This window comes from Nomascus leucogenys, chromosome 24, assembly GCF_006542625.1.
Source record: "Nomascus leucogenys isolate Asia chromosome 24, Asia_NLE_v1, whole genome shotgun sequence".
Taxonomy (NCBI): domain Eukaryota; kingdom Metazoa; phylum Chordata; class Mammalia; order Primates; family Hylobatidae; genus Nomascus; species Nomascus leucogenys.
The window spans coordinates 10,226,175-10,245,769 of NC_044404.1; the positions used below are offsets into that span (position 1 = coordinate 10,226,175).

General features: G+C 51.1%; 1 long non-coding RNA gene across 2 annotated transcripts; it reads right to left on the bottom strand.

Annotated features, from left to right (window-relative positions):
• Positions 1–14,888: 14,888 nt before the first annotated feature.
• Positions 14,889–18,789, bottom strand: LOC115833041. Of its 2 annotated transcripts, none has more exons than XR_004028474.1 (2): positions 18,715–18,789; positions 14,889–17,171 (listed from the first exon to the last, which is right to left on the bottom strand). It is a non-coding gene; the product is annotated as an uncharacterized LOC115833041 (long non-coding RNA). The 2 variants fall into 2 exon arrangements; XR_004028473.1 differs by lacking the exon at positions 18,715–18,789 and adding an exon at positions 18,635–18,709.
• Between the last annotated feature and the right edge of the window lie 806 nt (positions 18,790–19,595).

Here is a 19,595-nt window from a genome sequence, read left to right on the forward strand (position 1 = left end):
GAGTCTTGAGTCTTTAGAGCTTTGTTTTTAATGTAATTTATTTAATCGTAAGTGTATAGAACTTAATTGTTAATGATGGCTGTATTTACAAACTGGCTCCACCAATTTCTGAAAATCATCAGTCACCCCTCCTGAGTTAGCATAAGTCAGCTCCACCGAGCCGGCGAACTCATTCCCCTACAACTCTATAGGAAAGGTCTTACTAGCTCTATTTTACAGCTCAGGAAGCTGAGGCTCAAAGGCCACACAGCAAGGCCTTGAGTGCAGGAGGGCTTAATGCTGAGATGATTGGAGTCCTGCACAAGTTACTTAAGTTGGGTAGGGTGAGCGAAACTGAACCACAAGTGTGTTTGGGGATTTGTGGTGTCAGGAAACACTTAAGATACTTCTCTACCAGTCTGGTCTGGCCTCCAGATAGCACAGTCCCTGCTTGTATAATCCAGTAGAATAAAGTTGCAACGGTCGGCCTGGGAAAGAAGATAATGTGGTGGCAGAAAGCCCTTTGACCAGGACACTACCACACTACCACACCACACCACCACACCACCACACCACCACACCACACCACCACACCACACCACCACACCACCACACCACCACAACACCACACCACCACACCACCACAACCCCACAACACCACGCCACCACACCACCACACCACCACACCACGCCACCACACCACCACACCACCACACCACCACACACCACAACACCACACACCACCCACCACACCACCACGCCACCACGCCACCACACACCACACCACACCACCACACCACACCACCACACCACCACACCACCACGCCACCACCCACCACCCACCACCCACCACCACCCACCACACCACCACACCACCACACACCACACCACCACCCACCACGCCACCACGCCACCACCCACCACCCACCACGCCACCACACCACCACACCACCACAACACCACCCACCACCCACCACCCACACCACCCACCACCCACCACGCCACCACACCACCCACCACCCACCACACCACCACAACACCACAACACCACCCACCACGCCACCACACCACCACACCACACCACCACAACACCACACCACCACACACCACACCACCACACCACCACAACACCACCACCACGCCACCACACCACCACACCACCACACCACCACACCACCACACCACCACACTACCACACCACCACAACACCACACCACCACACCACCACACCACCACAACACCACAACACCACGCCACCACACCACCACACCACCACACCACCACACTACCACAACACCACACTACCACAACACCACACCACCACACCACCACGCCACCACACCACCACACCACCACACCACCCACAACACCACACTACCACAACACCACACTACCACAACACCACACCACCACACACCACACCACCACACTACCACACCACCACACCACCACACCACCACAACACCACAACACCACACTACCATAACACAATGTAGGAGAGAGCTGCCCATCTCTCTCTTTTCTTTTCTTTCTTTTTTTTTTTTTTTTGAGACAGAGTTTCACTCTTGTTGCCCAGGCTGGAGTGCAATGGCACAATCTCAGCTCACCGCAACCTCTGCCTCCCAGGCTCAAGCCATCCTCCCACCTCACCTCCCAAGCAGGCTGGACTACAGGCAAACTACAGTTTGGCTCTGTGTCCCCACCCAAATCTCATCTTGTAACTCCTATGATTCCCACGTGTTGTGGGAGAGACCAGGTGGGGGTGATTAAATCATGGGGCAGGTGTTTCTCGTGCTGTTCTCGTGATGGTGAATGGGTCTCATGAGATCTGATGGTTTTAAAAAGAGGAGTTCCCCTGCACAAGTTCTGTCTTTTTGCCTGCCGCCATCCATGTAAGATGGGACATGCTACTCCTTGCCTTCTGCCATGACTGTGAGGCCTCCCCAGCCATGTGGAACTGTAAGTCCAATCAAACCTCTTTCTTTTGTAAATTGCCCAGTCTTGGGTATGTCTTTATCAGCAGCGTGAAAATGGACTAATACAACTTCTAATATTACACATTAAAATAGGCTGGGCACAGTGGCTCACGCCTATAATCCCAGCACTTTGGAAGGCCGAGGTGGGCGGATCACAAGGTCAGGAGTTCAAGACCAGCCTGGCCAACATGGTGAAACCCCATCTCTACTAAAAATACAAAAATTAGCCAGGCATGGTGGCAGGCACCTGTAATCCCAGCTACTCGGGAGGCTGAGGCACAATAATCGCTTGAATCCGGGAGGTGGAGGTTGTAGTGAGCTGAGATCACGCCACTGCACTCCAGCCTGGGTGACGGAGCAAAACTCTCAAAAAAAAAAAAAAAAAAGGCGGAGTGGGAGAGGTGGCTCAGGCCTTCACCTTGACAAGCAGCCAGCTTGTGGGTTCAGCCATCAATTCTGGGGCACCTTGGTGTCTGAGGCCTCCTCAAACCATTAACAATGGTTTTAAAAGTACCATCTGAACCTAAAATAAAGGTCTAATGGATTCAAGGGGACGTTGCTAAAGAAGGTCATCTTACATTCCAACACACCGGCCCGGTCATGAGACCAGGTCTGCAAAACGTTGTTCTCCTCCCCTTAGATGTGAGAGAGACAGCAACAAAGTCTGGGGCGGCGGGTGAGGGATGGGGTGACCAAAAAAAGTACATATTCCGCACACAGTGGATGTTTAGCAGATGTTTTTTGGATAGACTTAAGCTTTTAGACAATGAAACAAAAATAATTCTTCCCATCATCACAAAATAAAAATGTGACCACATCCCTATACCACGTCCCCTTGGGGCTTGGGAAGAGCGTCTGTCCCATAAATCCTCCAACGGGCCTTTTGTGTGCCAGGCACCGTGCTGGGCATTGGAGCACACTTACAAGGGCAGCTCCTGGGCGCCTGCTCCTCCTGCTCTGGTCCCCAGCCCAGCTCCCCCGCAGCCCTGTCCTCACCCTGACCCAGCAGGGAGGGCCTTGCTGGCCTGACCTGTTTTGCCTTCTAAGTGGAAACAAGCCGCTGAGCTGCAAGGGAAAGTCGGCTCTGGGCAGAGCCCAGTGACTCTCGGCTCATGCTCACCTCTGACCAAGAAAGAAACACAGCTGTGGTTATCAGAAAGCTGCTGAGAGCTCAGGGTGGTGGGGGTGGGGCGGAGGCTGGGAGGAGGAGGGCGGGTGTGTGGGGAATAGAGAAGTTCTGAATCACAGAATCTTATTCATGGGGGCAGATGTGGCCACAAGCTGGGACGGGACTGGGGTGGGGACAGGGAGTCTTATCCCCACAGTGTGCATGGCATTTCTTAGGAAGACCAGAGAGCCCCTGAGCCTGGGAAGGGTGAGCTGGCCTGGCCTGGCCTGGCCTGTGGGGGTGAATGAGTCGCCTGCCCTGCAGGGCCACTTGAGTGCTGCCAACAGATTCCCAGGGGCCCAGGGCGGCCAGCTCTGGCACAGCCTAGTGGCAAGTATCCCCACCTGAGCAGGGTGAGGCCGGGCAGGGCCCAGCAGGCCCCGACACCACCAAACCCCTGGGGCCAAATCTGCTGCTGATTGGCCAACCCATGGAACCGAAACGGAAAATCCCCCACCCGTGGCCAACAACTGCCAAACCACTTGAAAGAGGCAAAAGTCTCCCACGGGTTAGAGGCTTGAGATGTTGCAAAGGTCAGGATTCATTAGCAAATTGGTTGCTTAGAGGTCCCTGGAAAGGGAGGCAAGAAGCAGGACCAGGGCCGGGAGGCTGGACTGGAGAAGTTGGGCCTGGGATCAACAAGGGGCAGCGTTCTGCTGGAGGATGGTGAGGTGATGGGCTCACCCTGGCCCGAGATCCTGGGCAGGGAGCAGCTCTCACCCCACAGGCCTGGGCCAGCCGCCCAGCGCTTCCCAGAGCTGCAGGGAACTTCCAGGGAACTGAGACCTCCAAGCTCAGAGAGAATGCCTCCAAAATTCCTTGGGATTTTTCTTCCCTAGTCAAAAGCCTATCTATTTATAGATGTGGAAATATGCGTGGAGAAAGGACTGGAAGGAAATACATGAAATGTTAACATGTTTTTCTTCTTCTCCTTATTCATATTGTTTTACGAAAAATAAACATGACTTTCGAGATAAGAAAAAAGATATTTTTAAAGTATAATTAATCTTGATATGTTATTCATGTTGTTATAGAAAAGTGGAAAGTTGAATTTACCCATAGTGCTGTTAACCACGAACATTTTGCTGTGTTTTCTTTTTTTTTCTTTTTTTTTTTTTCTTCGAGACAGGCTCTCTCTCTGTCGCCCAGGCTGGAGTGCAGTGGTGCAATCTTGGCTCACTGCAACCTCTGCCTCCTAGGCTCAAATGATCCACCTGCCTTGGCCTCCCAAAGTGCTGGGATAACACGCATGAGCCACTTTGCCTGGCCTGCTGTGTTTTCTTTTGCTGTTTCTCCTATGCAGACATTTGGGTGTAAGGTTGTTGTTCATGCTGTATTTTATTATTTTATTTTATTTTTGAGACAGGGTCTCGCTTTGTCACCCAGGCTGGAGTGCAGTGGCACAGTCATGGCTCACTGCAGCCTCAACCTTCCAGGCTCAAGCAATCCTCCCACCTCAACCTCCTGAGTAGCTGGGACTACAGGCACATGCCACTACACCCGGCTGACTTTTGTATGTAGAGATGGTGTCTCCATATGTTGCCCAGGCTGATCTCGAACTCCTGGGCTCAAGCAATGCTCCAGCCTTGGCCTCTCCAAGTGCTGGGATTTATGGGCATCAACCACTGTGCCCAGCCTCATGCTATATTTTACATTATTACAAAACTTTATATGTCACCAGAAAGGCATCATAACCACCTTTTAAAATATCTATCTAGGCCAAGTGCGGTGGCTCACGCCTGTAATTCCAGCACTTTGGGAGGCCAAGGTGGGTGGATCACTTGAGGTCAGGAGTTCGAGACCAGCCTGGCCAACACGATGAAACCCCGTCTCTACTAAAAATACAAAAATTAGCCAGTTGTAGTGACACATGCCTGTAATCCCAGCTACTCGGGAGGCTGAGGCACAAGGATCACTGGAACAAGGGAGGTGGAGGCTGCAGTGAGCCAAAATTGCAACACTGCACTCCAAACTGGGCAACAGAGACTCTGTTTAAAAAAAAAACAAAACTCATATTTATTCAGTAGATAATACCATTATTCATTTAGCCATTCTCCCATTTGAAGGTATATCTATAGGTATACCTGTAAGTAGATAGTTTCCAGTTCTTCGCTATTATAAATAATACTGTCGTGAACATCTTTATGTGGAACATTGTTTCTTTTTTTTTTTTTTTTTTTTTTTTTTTTTTTGAGATGGAGTCTTGCTCTGTTTCCCAGGCTGGAGTGCAGTGGCGCAATGTTGGCTCACTGCAACATCCACCTCCTGGGTTCAAGCAATCGTCCTGCCTCAGCCTCCCGAGTAGCTGGGATTACAGGCGACTGCCACCTCGCCCTGCTAATTTTTGTATTTTTAGTAGAGATGGGGTTTTGCCATGTTTGCCAGGCTGGTCTTGAACTCTTTCCCTCAAGTGGTCTGTCTGCCTTGGCCTCCCAAAGTGCTGGGATTACAGGCATGAGTCACTGTGCCCGGCCATTCTTTCATCTTTTGAGATGATTAGATTATCTTAAGTCAAATGCTCATATTTCCAGATGTGGGATTACAGCGTGAAAGTTTGGCACACACTAAGCAGGAGAGTGAACTTGAACCCAAGTTAGTCTAAGTCCAAAATGCCCATCTTTAATCCTGCCAAATGTTTCTGTTGGTGGTGGTGGTAGTGGTGGGTTTTGTTGTTGTTGTTTGTTTATTTGTTTTTGAAACGGAATCTTGCTGTCGCCCAGGCTGGAGTGTAGTGGCCCGATCTCAGCTCACTGCAAGCTCTGCCTCCCAGATTCAAGCGATTTTCCTGCCTCAGCCGCCCAAGTAGCTGGGATTACAGGCACCAGCCACCATGCCCACCTAATTTTGTATTTTTAATAGAGACGGGGTTTCACCATGTTGGCCAGGCTGGTCTCAAACTCCTGTCCTTAGGTGATCCGCCCACCTCAACCTCCCAAAGTGCTGGGATTACAGGCGTGAGACACCGCACCCAGCCCCAAATGTTATTATATTTAAAGAAAAATGGGAATGAGGCTTCATTGAGGACGGGGCAGGGGTGGGCTCTCTCCTGCCCCCGACGTCCCACCCACACACATGGCTTTCACCATCAACAATGGTGTTGACCTGGAGCCTAGCCTGGCCCCATTGGACAGGAGGGTGAAGTCGTGAGAGACTCCCCAGTATAGTTGAGAGTCAAGATCTGTGCAAATGAGCAGCTTGGACCAGGTAGGAGAAACACTTTGCATGGCTTCTCGAAGGAGGTGAGGCATAAACCGTGTCTTCAAAGATGGGCAGGGTTTTGGCAAGCTGGGTGAGGGAAGGCATGGGCCAGGGCAGGGGGCACGGTGTCCTGGCTTGGCAGTGAGGCTCCATCCAGGGTAACCCGGAAGACGGAAAGCAGTGAGATGCAGGCTGAGGGTGGGTGGGGACAGTTCCAGAAGGGCACATGCTTAACGTGTCCCCTGTGCATCCCTGGGGACATGAGACAAAATTCCCTCCCCCTTTATTTTACAGTGACTTGAGTATTTCCAAAGTTTCTTGACCTTTCGCTCATCTCACCTCTTGGTTGCCCCGCAAGTCTCCAGGGTACCTCACCTTTCCCACACCCATTTCCCACCCCATGCTCCCTGAGCCTCCCTCAGCCACAGCCTCCTTCCCACACCCTCTCCAGTTTCCACTTTCCCGCAGTGACTCCGTCATCTGTCCCAGCCCCAGGAAGGCCGCCATGCCCTGAGGGCCAGCTAACTCCATGGCCGCTATGTGTCCTGGTTGGACCAGAGAGGGAGCAAGAGTCCCCCACATACATGCATGCTCACACATTTGTACACACCACACACACTCACGCTCACACACACTCCTCCATCTTCACATGCTCACACTCACTCGCTCACATTCACACTCACTCCTCCAGTTGCTCAGAACAGCCACGCCCTTACTGACCCACGCAGAGGGGCGGAGAAGGAGACGCTCCTGGTCAGCCCGGAGCAGCTGGTTGGCAAAGGGCTGAGGGCTTGGCCGGAGGGGTAGCCGCTGCCCCACTTCTAGGGTGAGGGCCCCGGGCATCCACCTCCCCCTGCGGCTGCAGACCCTGCCACAACTCTCATCCCCTCCATGGGGGCAGGGTGGCTGCTGAGGAACATAAGCTGACAAGAAAGACCCAGGTCCAAATCCTGGTTCCACCCTCCACCACCTTCTCCCAGACTGCATTCCGAACCTCAGTTTCCCCGTGTGCATGAGTGGCGCCTCCATCACGGGAGTGCTGGACGACCAAGTGACCTAATACACGCTAAGGGCTGGACATGCTAAGCACTGCGCAGGTCACACGGATGGAAAATGCCTCACCGCCGGAAGAGCTTCAGCAGCCTCATTATTGGAGACCCTCAGACATCTTGCTTCAGCATCCAGAGGCCTGAACAAAGCCTCGCAGAGTTGATTCTTGTTCCGGAGTCGTCCATACAACAATTCCATTTACTGAGAAAAGTGCCCTTAGGGAAATAGCTGTCATCCTAGCTCTCCACCCATCCCCATCACCACCAGGACAGCCGCTGGGGCCCCAGGGGCGCAGCAACCTGCAGCTGCTGTCTGTACCCCACAGACACAGAGGCCCAAACCCAGCGGCCGAGGAGGCTCTGCTCTGCTTCCTGACAGTCACAGACACACCCAGACACTCATCCCCAAACTGGGGCAGCTTCCTGGGACCCCTCGCCTCCCCCACCCCACCACCTACCAGCCTTGGTCGACTTCCTGCTGCCTGGGTCGTTTAATAACGTTTGTAACCAGGTGGTAACTGTCTTGCTCTGGTTCTTTGATGGAATGACTTCGGTGCTTTTCCCTCTTCCCATCAGCATCTCTCTCCCCAGCCTTCAGGGTTGTCTTTCCCACTAAGCCCGCTCCCTTCAATCTAGGAGCAGAGCCAGCCCCACCCTCCCTGGCACCCCTGTCTGTACAGTGTCTTCCTAGGACCCCTCCCCCATCTACATCCCCTCCTCCAACGGTCCCCCGGCCCCCACCAGTCCACCCAATCAGACAAAACCAGTGCTCTGGGAATCCAGCTAAAATCTCAGCCAAAGAGGGTGTTTTCCTGGAGTAGTCCCTTGGCAGGTAGAAAAGCAGATAATTCCAGCAGAAGCTTCAGGAGATCAGAAATGGGCATGACCAGAGTGACTCCAGCACAGGAGCCACACCTGTGCCCATCCTGCAGGAGATCCAAATGGTGGTGTGATGTCTTTTTTTTTTTTTTTTTTTTTTTGAGACAGAGTTTCACTCTTGTTGCCCAGGCTGGAGTACAGTGGCACAATCTCGGTTCACCACAACCTCCTCCTCCTGGGTTCAAGCAATTCTCCTGCCTCAGCCTCCCAAGTAGCTAGGATTACAGGCATACACCACCATGCCCAGCTAATTTTGTATTTTTAGTAGAGATGGGGTTTCTCCATGTTGGTCAGGCTGGTCTTGAACTCCCGACCTCAGGTGATCCGCCCACCTCGGTCTCACAAAGCACTGGGATTACAGGCGGGAGCCACCATGCCTGGCAGCGTGATGTCTTGATGGCCCTGCCCTCCTCTCTTTGGGGCCAGGCAGGCATCTGAGAAGTTCGTGTGGGCAGATTGGGCTGAGGCCCTGCCCTGGCCTGGCCCAATGCTCTTGCCACACTGGGAGTGGTGCCTGCAGCCAAGGACATCACATACACCTGGCCACCCCTGCAGAGCTGTGGGCTGGTCCCTAGGTGATGTGGCCCATGGCAGTTGGGCTGCCCAGCTCTGTTCCCCAGCTGTCTCCCCAGGGCTTGGGGGAGGACAGTATGAAGGTGGCATCTGTGCAGTCAGCGGGAAAACTCCACAGTGCTCAAGTGCCCCTCCGCTGGCCACAGATGTTTAAAATTCTGCCTGCTGAGCTCATCTTACTTGGAACTTTTGGCAATGATTTTTTTTTCTTTTTTTTTTTTAAGATGGAGTCTCACTCCCGTCGCGCAGGCTGGAGCGCAGTGGCGGGATCTCAGCTCACTGCAACCTCCACCTCCCAGGTTCAAGTGATTCTCCTTCCTCAGCCTCCCGAGTAGCTGAGATTACAGGCATGCACCACCACACCCGGCTGATTTTTGTATTTTTAGTAGAGACAGGGTTTTGCCATGTTGGCCAGGCTGGTCTTGAACTCCTGACCTCAGGTGATCCACCCACCTCAGCCTCCCAAAGTGCTAGGATTACAGGCGTGAGCCACCAGGCCCGGCTGGCACTGATTATTATGAATTCAGTGTCACTGGGTGAGAAAGATAAATGCAGTTCTGTCTGCTTTACATGCTATACAAGCAGGAAAATCAGGTTCGGGGCCAGATAGACATGAGTTTGAGGCTCAGCAATGCCGCTTCTGAGCTGTGTAACTTGACCTCCCTGCACGTCATCTGCCTCATCTGTGTAATGGGAATTACCAGAAAACTCACCTCTAGAATTGTGACTTCCCTCTAGAATTATCTCTAGAGCTCCTTTGAGCTCGTGCTTGTAAAGCCAGGCATGGGGTGGACGCCCCAATGCTCTCATAGGAAAGCAGCAGCTGCTAATGTCAATATTTCACAACTCCATTGGGAACTAAGTTGGCAGTAGAAGATGCCATGTTGTCCCGGGCACCAGGCATACCCATAAGCAATTCTGGGGGAGGGGAAAAGTAGGTCAGGAGCCTCTGAGCCCTCCACCAGAAAAGGTAGGAACTGAGGACTTGGCCTGAGGTAGGTTGCCCACCGCTCCCTCTTTTTTTTTTGAGATGGAGTCTCACTTTGTCACCCAGGCTGGAGTGCAGTTGTGCAATCTCGACTCACTGCAACCTCCACCTCCCAGGTTCAAGCGATTCTCACGCCTCAGCCTTCCAAGTAGCTAAGACTATAGGCATGCACCACCACACTCTGCTAAGTTTTGTATTTTTAGTAGAGATAGGGTTTTGCCCATGGGGTTGGCCAGGCTGGTCTTGAGCTCCTGACCTCAGGTGATCCACCTGCCTTGGCCTCCCAAAGTGCTGGGATTACAAGCACTCTCCTGTCCTCAGACCCCAAAGAAAGAAAGGGAGAATGGATTAATGTCAGGTTAGTTTCATCACCTTCTCAAAGAAAGCCAGGCTACAGAAACTTTGCTGGGCTGCCACTTCTGCACAGTTCAGCATTGTTGTTCTGCGAGGCTGACTTCAACAGATAAAGGATAACGGTAACTCTGGTTGGTTTCCAAGGCTTGCAGGGGGAGCAACACCCAGCCTCACCTTGGGAAGATTCTGCTTCTCCCACTCCCAGGGGAGGTACTGCCTTCCTTCTTCATCTGTTTCTTCTCTAAGAAATCCCAGGTGGCAGGCCGGGCACAGTGGCTCATGCCTATAATCCCAGCACTTTTGGGGGGCCGAGGCGGGTGGATCAGGAGGTCAGGAGATTGAGACCATCCTGACTAACACGGTGAAACCCTGTCTCTAGTAAAAATACAAAAAAATTAGCCAGGCGTGGTGGCAGGTGCCTGTAGTCCCAGCTACTCGGGAGACTGAGGCAGGAGAATGGCATGAACCCGGGAGGCAGAGGTTGCAGTGAGCTGAGATTGCACCACTGCACTCCAGCCTGGGCAACAAAAAAAAAAAAAAAAAAAAGTCCCAGGTGGTAAGTTCGTGAGTGGATAAAAATCTCAGTATAGGTCAAAGCAGATATTGGTGGTTGATGTTGGTGGTACAACAGTTCTTCTAGTTTCATTTTATTTTCCTACCCGGCCCTCTGCTTGGCAGAACTGATATAGAAAAATCCACACACTCCCCAATACACACAGCCCAAATATGTTTTTTATATGTTTAACAGCTTTATTGAGATAGAATTTACTTACAATAAGCTGCAGTAACAGAAAGTGTACAACTCAGTGAATGTTACCAGTTGCATATGCCTGGGAAACCACCACAATCAAGATAAAGCCAGATCTATTAGATTGGCCTCCTTGAATGGGTGACCCATCTGTTTTATTCATGGCATTTTATTGGCAGGTGGCAGGAACTCAGCTCACACTACTTAGGCAAAGAAGAGGGAATAGAGATGTGTGTAGCTGGAAAGTCCAGGAATACACCAGCTTCAGGTATGGCTGGCTTCAGGGGTTCAGAGGATGTCATGGGTGCCCTTTCTCCCCCTCTCTCAACCAAATTCTCTCTCTAGAGCTGGCAAGATGGCTGCTGGCAGCCCCCAACTAATATTCTATTTAGCGATGCCTAAGAAAAGGAGCAGCCTCCTTTGATGGCCCTGAGGAACTCCCATAGGGCAGCTTTGGGTCATGTGCCCAGCCCTGGATGGGGTAGAATCAGCACCGGGGATGTGCTTGTGAGAGCTGGGTGTGCTCATCTCTTCCCGAGTCCAAAGTCAGTGATGTTATGTCTGGAGCTTGAAGCTGGTAGTGGGGGAGTATTTACACCATGGAAATTGGCAAATGCTACAAATCAAGGCTTTCCTCCCTGCCCCTCTGCCTGCCCCCAGCTCGCCATTAAACAGTTATGTATACTACTGAGTCAGTCCTACCTAAATCCATGAAATAGGTTCTCCTGAGGAAAGAGCTGTTCCATTAATAAAAGAGGAAACTGACCCTAGTCAGACAGGAATAACCGAGGAACTTCACTCTGTTGAATTCAAAGCCACCTGCAGCAGCCCTCAGGAAGGAGTCCTCCAGGATAACATCCCACCCCAAACCCCCAAGGGCACCAGACCAGGTTGAATCCACTGCAGAGATCGTTCAGCCAATACGGACCCTTCTAGAAGAAGGGCCCAGGCTTTGCTCCTCTCTGATAGCTCACCTCCCTCCCCCTACCCCCGACCCCAACCCCCAACCACTGCCAGTCACATTCTATGGAAAATTAAAGAACTTCCTAAGCCCAGCTGCTCTCTGCAAAGCCATTCCAGCAACCTAGACCCATGATTTTCAGCTTGTTCAGCTATTTTAAAACAACCCTGGCAAAGCAGCCCCAGAAATGGGGGCTGCGGCTTGATTTGAGGTTAAACAAATAAGTGCCATTTATCCACCAACGCTCTAGGAATGAAAGATTTCTTCAGACAAATTCCCAAGCTGTGCGCTCCAGAGAAACTGCTGTCCCAAATTGCCAGGTGCCAACCCAGTGTTCTTCATTTCCAAAGATATTTGGGGAGTTTTCAGCCGTGCTCTGCACAGAGCGCTAGGATGGATGGCAGTGTGGGCGGCCAGGCATGCCGCCTCAGCCTCCGCTCAGCCTCACCCTGGGTCTTCTTGGCTGTGTCAGCCTCTCATCCTGGGACCCACAGAACCCTTGGAGTTCCCGGGGCATTTCTTGGCCTGCTGGGAAATGGCGCCTCTCCATCTTAGGAGGCCTGGACCAGACTGCTGGCTGTTTGAGTCAGACAGCTTTTCTTCCCATGTTTTGAGGGTAGGCAAGAACAAGAAAAAGGAAAAAACAAAACATATTCTCAAATAAAACTGCACTCCATCGGCCAGGAAAGCTGAGCCTCTCTGGGATGTAGGGAACAGAAGCCACTCCACAGAGAAGTGTCCCATCTCTTTCTCTCTAGGAGACATCCGTCTTTGTGCCCAAACTGGAAATCTGAACCACGAGCTCTCACATCTCCCTACTCTTAGAAGTTTTCTGTGGCAGAAACAATAATGTTCACTACATAGGCCGTTGGCTCCCCTGCGTTTCCCAGCTGTGCCATATGGCTAGCTTTGGCTGATGAAATTGAGCAGAAGTGATACGTGTCATTTCCAGGCTGAGGCAGTAAAAAGCCAGTGCACCCTTCTCCAGGGTCTGTTTCCCAGCTGCCGCAGCCATTGAGGCCGTGTGTTCCAGATGGTGCCGCTACAGCTGGTGGAACTTCCGTCAGCTTGGGTCCCTGAGTGAGTCTGTGGAAGAGAACTGAAACTGCCTGCTGACCTGCTGGGACAGACAACATGAGCAAGAAGTAAGCTTTCACTGGGCTCAGCCACTGAGACCCAGGGGCTGTTTGTTACCGCAGCATTGCCTGGCACACCTGATTCAAGCTCCTGACACACTCTGTAGACTTTGCTGTGTTGTTCACTGGGAGGCACCAGCATGTGTGAGATAGAGAACACTTCCTTCCACTCTGGCCAATAGCCTTCACTCAAAATAGTGCTGATGAGTTTACATCCAGCCCCAAAGATTTAAGGAATTTCTCTCTGAGCTTGGGCCCAGGTCTGTGCCTTCCTTTGTATTTCTCTACAGCACGTGGTTGGCACTAGTATAAAAATGGCACTCTTCTACACGCCAAGGCATTTAACAGGCATGAAGCACGTTTGCTGATGATCTCCCATGAGGTGGAGGAGATAGGCTTAATTCCTGTTTTAAAGCTAAGAGCATTGCAGCTCAGAAGGATCACATTCAAGGTCACACAGCTAATTATAGTACTTGAACCTAGGTCTGTGTCTCTTGCCACAAAAACCAGTATTTCTCAAAATGTAGTTCTGGCCAGGTATGGTGGCTCACACCTGTAATTCCAACACTTTGGGAGGCCAAGGCAGGCAGATCACTCGAGGCCAGAAGTTCGACACCAGGCTGGCCAACATGACAAAATCCCTCTCTCTACTAAAAATACAAAAATTAGCCAGGCGTGGCAGTGCATACCTGTAGCCCCAGCTACTTGGGAGGCTGAGGCACAAAAGTCGCTTGAAGCTGGGAGGCAGAGGTTGCAGTGAGCTGAGATCACGCCACTGCACTCCAGCTTGGGTGACAGAATGAGACTCTGTCTCAAAAAAAAAAAAAAATGTAGTTCAGAGACGGAAAGCCAAAACCTGGGAATGTGCATTTTTTAAGTTCCTCAGGTCATAATTATGCTGAGTTTGAGAATCCTTGCCCCACATTGCCTCCAACCATCCGGTCAGCTTTCTACAGTGGGAGGGGAGCGGTGGGATTTTAGAGGTGAGCCAAAGGATTACTTCCCCAACTAAAGCAACAAATAAAAAATGTCTCCCCTGCCAGACTGCTCTTTGTGCCTGAAATTATCCCAAAAGACTCATTTCTTTGGGTTAAAATACAAATAGTCCTAGATCACTCAGGACCTTCTCATGAATGAACTCGGGTGATTCCCAGCCAGGAACAGTGGCTTGTACGAAGTCATTCTGCAAGGTCAGCTTTTGAGGGGAAGCATCAGTCAAGAGTCAAGACCTTGATCTGAAAAGGCAAATCCAGCTGGAGGTTGCAGGTGGTGAGATCCTGGACAGCAGGGAGAGGCTGAGCATCAATGGGGTGGGGATGGGATGGGGCGGGGAGGGGGGGTGGAGTGGGGGTGGGGGTGAAGGTGGTGGACTCCCAGGAGAGAAAAAAAATGCAACTGGGGGTGATGGTGAAGCCACACAGACCAGAGTCAGAAAGAACTGGAGGCCAGGTGTGGTGGCTCATGCCTGTAATCCCAGCACTTTGGGAGGCCAAGGCAGGTGGATTGCCTGAGGTCAGGAGTTCGAGACCAGCCTGGACAACATGATCAAACTCCGTATCTACTAAAAATACAAAAATTAGCCGGGCATGGTGGTGCACACCTGTAATCCCAGCTACTCGGGAGGCTGAGGCAGGAGAATTGCTTGAGCCCAGGAGGCAGAGGTTGCAGTGAGCCGAGATCGTGCCACTGCACTCCAGCCTGGTGAGATGCCTCCGAAAAAAAAAAAAAAAGAACTGGAGTAAAGCCTCAGTCTTGCTACTTATCGGTGTGACCTTGCAAAAATGTTACTTTACCTCCTGTGCCTAAGTTTTCTCATGTGTAAAACAGAGCTAATAACAGAACCTACCTATAGGGGCATTGTAAGAATCAAACATATTCATGTGTGGAACAGTTAACATTTACTGACCCTTGTGCCAGTAGCCATGCTGAGTGCTTTGCATATATTATCAACTCATTTAATCTTCACAGACAATCGATAGTGTGGTTATTATTTTGCCCATTTTATAAAGGAAGAAAGTGAGGCACAGATAGATGAAGTAACTTGCCCCAAGGTGGCACAGCTTCTAAGTGTCAGAGTCAATATTTGAACCTAGTCAGTCATATTTCAGGGGCAGTGGCCCTGATGGCTACGCTCAGCGACAGATGCTTCATCTCATAGAGACAGCTGCAGTGGAGGGGGACAGAGTGCAGCCTGCTGAAGGATGGACCTCTGGGCAAGGGTCCCTGTTGCTCAGGTCCAAATGCAGACTGAACAGTAGCCTTAATCATTAAGATCACTACAGAGCTAACGGGTGAGAGCGCACTCTGCCTGTTCTCCCTCCACCTCCAAGACACTCACCCTATTCCACACCCAGAAGAAGACATGTGGTGCTCCCTTCCAGAGCCTAGAGACCCTGGGATGGCTCCAGTCCCTTCTCCCAACATCCCCCCAACGAAGAGCACCAGTACCCTTGCTCTGCTGTCCTGCCGGGCAGTTGTCCCGGGATCAGTGTTTTTGGTTGTTCTTTGTTTTAGCTTGCTTCCCTTTTAGAGTATCTCCTGAAATAAATAGCAGTGTTGCAAGGAGAAAAGGGAGCCCAGCCTCTCTGGAGCAGTTACGATGGGCAAACAATGTCGAGGATATCCACATGCGGTGTCTCACAGGGACTTCACACCTTTGTGAAGTAGATATTATCGTCTCCATTCTGAAGATGAAGACACCAGGCCCAGAGAGGCTAAATGACTTGCTCCAAGTCACAGAGCAAGTCGGCAGCACTCGCTGCATCAAATGCTTGTCTGTTGGAATCCAAAGCTATTTATGGGACTTGGGGCCCAGCTGGGGCTTGTACACCCAACCCCCAAAGGTGAAGTTCTCTGTTCCTCATTCATTTCTTCATGTGCTGAGTGTTTTGCAGCAGCGGCTCAATGTCAGGCATTGGAGTAGAGACCATAGCAACCTGGCCTCCGTTTCATTCTGTTCAGCAGCGCTGGTGGTCTTTCTAAATGGGGTATTTGTAGAGGTTTCTGTTGCCCCAGGTTCTGTAACACCTGATCATCAGCCCAGGGGCTGCTCCTCGGGGATGGGAGTTAGGGGTTCAGCTTCTTCTTGGGAGAATCCAGCTCTGGGTGTTTCAGGAAATTTCTGACCTGCCAGGTTTCCTGATCAGTCAGAGCTGGGAGTGGGGGCCGAGAGAAGAGGTTTCCCGTCAGCCCAGCTTTTGTCTCTCACATGAGCCCGAGACAGACAAACCACAACCACAGACTCGACCAGCTGTGGAAGCATCGAACAGGAAACCCAGAACATCTGGTGCTCCACTTCCTCTGAGGGCTGTGCACGTCTGGGGGGCCGGGTGTGCGTGTGTGTGTCCGCCTGTGTGCACGACTGTTTTCTCTTCTGCTGTTGGTTAGTGGGACCTGGATGCAGACAGAGCTGGAAACCACAGGTCTTGTGGTGACAAGGAAGCCAGACACTGGCTCCCCAACCCTTACAGCAAGGCATCCCTCCTCAGACAGTAACCCGGGATCCCACCCAGTCTTGCAGGCCACCTGCCAGCACCCGGCCCTTGGCTAGCTTCAGGTCACCATTGAAGAAAGGGATTTATTTTCCTTTCAGATTGTGATGGTTTAGAGGCATTGTTTGGAGGTGAGGTGGGAGGGCTCTGCTTACATAGAACTTGGCCTCAGCGTACAGACCCACAAAAAGCAACCTCTGGACAAAAGCTGGGTTTTTTTGTTTTTTGAGACAGAGTCTTGCTCTGTCACCCAGGCTGCAGTGCAATGGCAAGATCTCGGCTTACTGCAACCTCTGCCTCCCAGGTTCAAGCAATTCTCTTGCCTTAGCCTCCCAAGTAGCTGGGATTACAGGCATGTGCCACCACGCCCGGCTAATTTTTTTGTATTTTTAATAGAGACAGGGTTTCGCCATGTTGGTCAGGCTGGTCTTGAACTCCTGACCTCAAGTGATCCACCTGCTTTGGCCTCCCAAAGTGCTGGAATTACAGGCGTGAGCCACCGCGCCCAGTAGCCATGCTAAGTGCTTTGCTTATATTATTAACTCATTTAATCTTCATAGACAAACAGTTTTAAAAAAGCTGTTTTTAAAACAATTTGAGGAGCATCTGTGGATGAATGCTGAGGCCATGTGCTGGTCAGGGGGCAGTTTTCCCATTAGTGGTGGTGTCCTCTGCATAAGGAGAAAACAGGGTTTTTAATTTTTCATTTTTCTGAAGGGAAGAATCATAAGGAAGTGGGAACAAGACTCCCCAAACCATAGCATGAGGTTTAACTCTCATGATACCTTAAGGAAGTAGGCATTATTATGCCCATTTTTATGAATCATGAAATAGATGTGCAGGAGGGTTCAGAAGTCACCCCAGCTCATACAGCGCCTAAGGAGCAGGGCCAAGTTTCGATTCAAACCGAATCCCAGCCTCATGCTAGATCTTAGTTCACATTTCATTCTTTCAATGAGCATTTATAATCTAAACTGTACCTAGCAAACAGTTGGGACTTCAATGTTTCTTGAATTAATCACCTAAATGTGCCATGATGTCAGAGACAGATGTCATCCTCACTGTAGCCCCCAGGTTCAGCACAGTATCCAGGAAAGAACGGGTGCTTGTAGTCCCAGCTACTCGGGAGGCTGAGGCAGGAGAATTGCTTGAACCCGGGAGGCAGAGATTGCAGTGAGCCGAGATCGCGCCACTGCACTCCAGCCAGGAGACAGAGCAAGACTCCATCTCAAAAAAAAAAAAAAAAAAAAAAAGCATAGGTGCTTAATTAATGTCAGCCAATTAATACGTAAAGGAATTCTAAGTTCTAGAACAGTGATACTTTATTTTTCTTTGTTTTTTGTTTGTTTTTGTTTCTTTTGAGCCGGAGTCTCACTGTCGATCAGGCTGGAGTCCAGTGGTGCGAACTCAACTCACTGCAACCTCCACCTCCCAGGTTCAAGCGATTCTCCTGCCTCAGCCTCCGGAGCAGCTGGGATTACAGGCGTGCACCACCACCCCCGGCTAATTTTTGTATTTTTAGTAGAGACGGGTTTTCACCATGTTGGCCAGGCTGGCCTCAAGTGATCCGCCCAACTCGGCCTGGCAAAGTGCTGGGGTAACAGGTGTGAGCCACCACGCCCGGCCGATACTTCATTTTTCTGGAGGTCATTTACTTAGCAAGGCCAACTGTTTGGATCCTGGCTAAAAATGTGAAAGAAGACAGAAAGAGTCACGAGCAGTCAACAAAAGTCACGGGTCCTAGCACGTAAAAGTTCAAGTACTTGATTCAAAGCCGAAATTCTCAGGTCCTCAGTCGTAGCCTGGTTACCCTTACAAACACCAGTGCTAAAAAGCACGGTTACTAATCTTTCCAGGACACAAGATTTGAAAGCATCTGTTTCGAAGGGAGATGACCTGCTAGAGGAAGCTTGCGGGCAACAGCAAATTGGGAGTTCGACTAGCACTTTCAGACAGGGATGCAACGAAGAACTCGCCAGCAGAGATAAGAAGAGATGGGCAAGATGAAGAGAATGAACTCTGATTCTCGGATATCTGCCCGCAAGGTGGCTCCGAGAAAGCCAGCCGGAAACTGCAGCATCGCGGAGGACTTCTCTAGTTCAGGTTAAAGAGACAGCAGCCGGAGGGAGCCGACCTCAAACCCAACTCCCGACAGCAACCTTGAGGCCACCCGAGATGGCGCATGCGCAGTGTGCGAGGTAGTGCTCTTCATACCTGCCGACCTGCGTAACCTTCTTACTGAGCAGGGCTTACGTCACGCAAGCGCTGCGGGTGTGTGACGTCATCTGAGAGCGCCACGCGCGGTCCCGAAAACCTGAGCACCGTCTGGCTAAGGCGTTGCTGTAGAGACGGTGCGCCGAGCCCCGCCCCCGAGGCGGGATTGGAGGAGAACTGGTCAGCTGACAAGGGTGACGTTTCGAAAGCGCGCGGGAGGCCGTGCTGGGACGCAGAGCCCGAAAACCGCTTTGAGGGGCGTCTTGACCGAAGGTACTAAATATCACATGTCCCCGTTAAAGTAAAAATGCAAACTGCCCTAATCGGATTTCATGTAAGGCAGGAGGGCTGGGAAGACTTAAATGTATCGCTTAGGGGTGGGAAGAAGAGTTTGGACCAGACTAGTGCCGGGATAACCTGACCTCTTTGGGCCTTAATTTCTTCTCGAAGGGATCTTTCCCATCAGCATATAAACATGTAATTTCCCCCTTCCTGAGAACCGTGTCGTGGCTCCAGCTCCCACCCCATCCCCTCGCTTTCTGAATATCGTAACTCCTTGGAAGAGTGTGTATATTCTTTGTCCAGCTCTCTCCTCCCACTCTGTTGAACTCCCTCCAGCCAAACTCAGTCTCTCCCCAGTCCTCCTCTTACCTGCTCTATCAGCAATTTTTGATACAGTTTATCACCCTCTCCTCCGCAAAACTTTCTTCACTTGGCTTTTGGCAGTGCATACACTTGTTTTTTTCCTCTATCCCTGCCCCACCTTCTCTGTTTCTTTTGCTAGCCTCTCCTCTTTTTCCTGACCTCTAAATGTATCAGTACCCCCAGCACTGGCTCCTTGGACTTCTCTCTCTTTTCACTTAATCTCTTGATGATTTCAT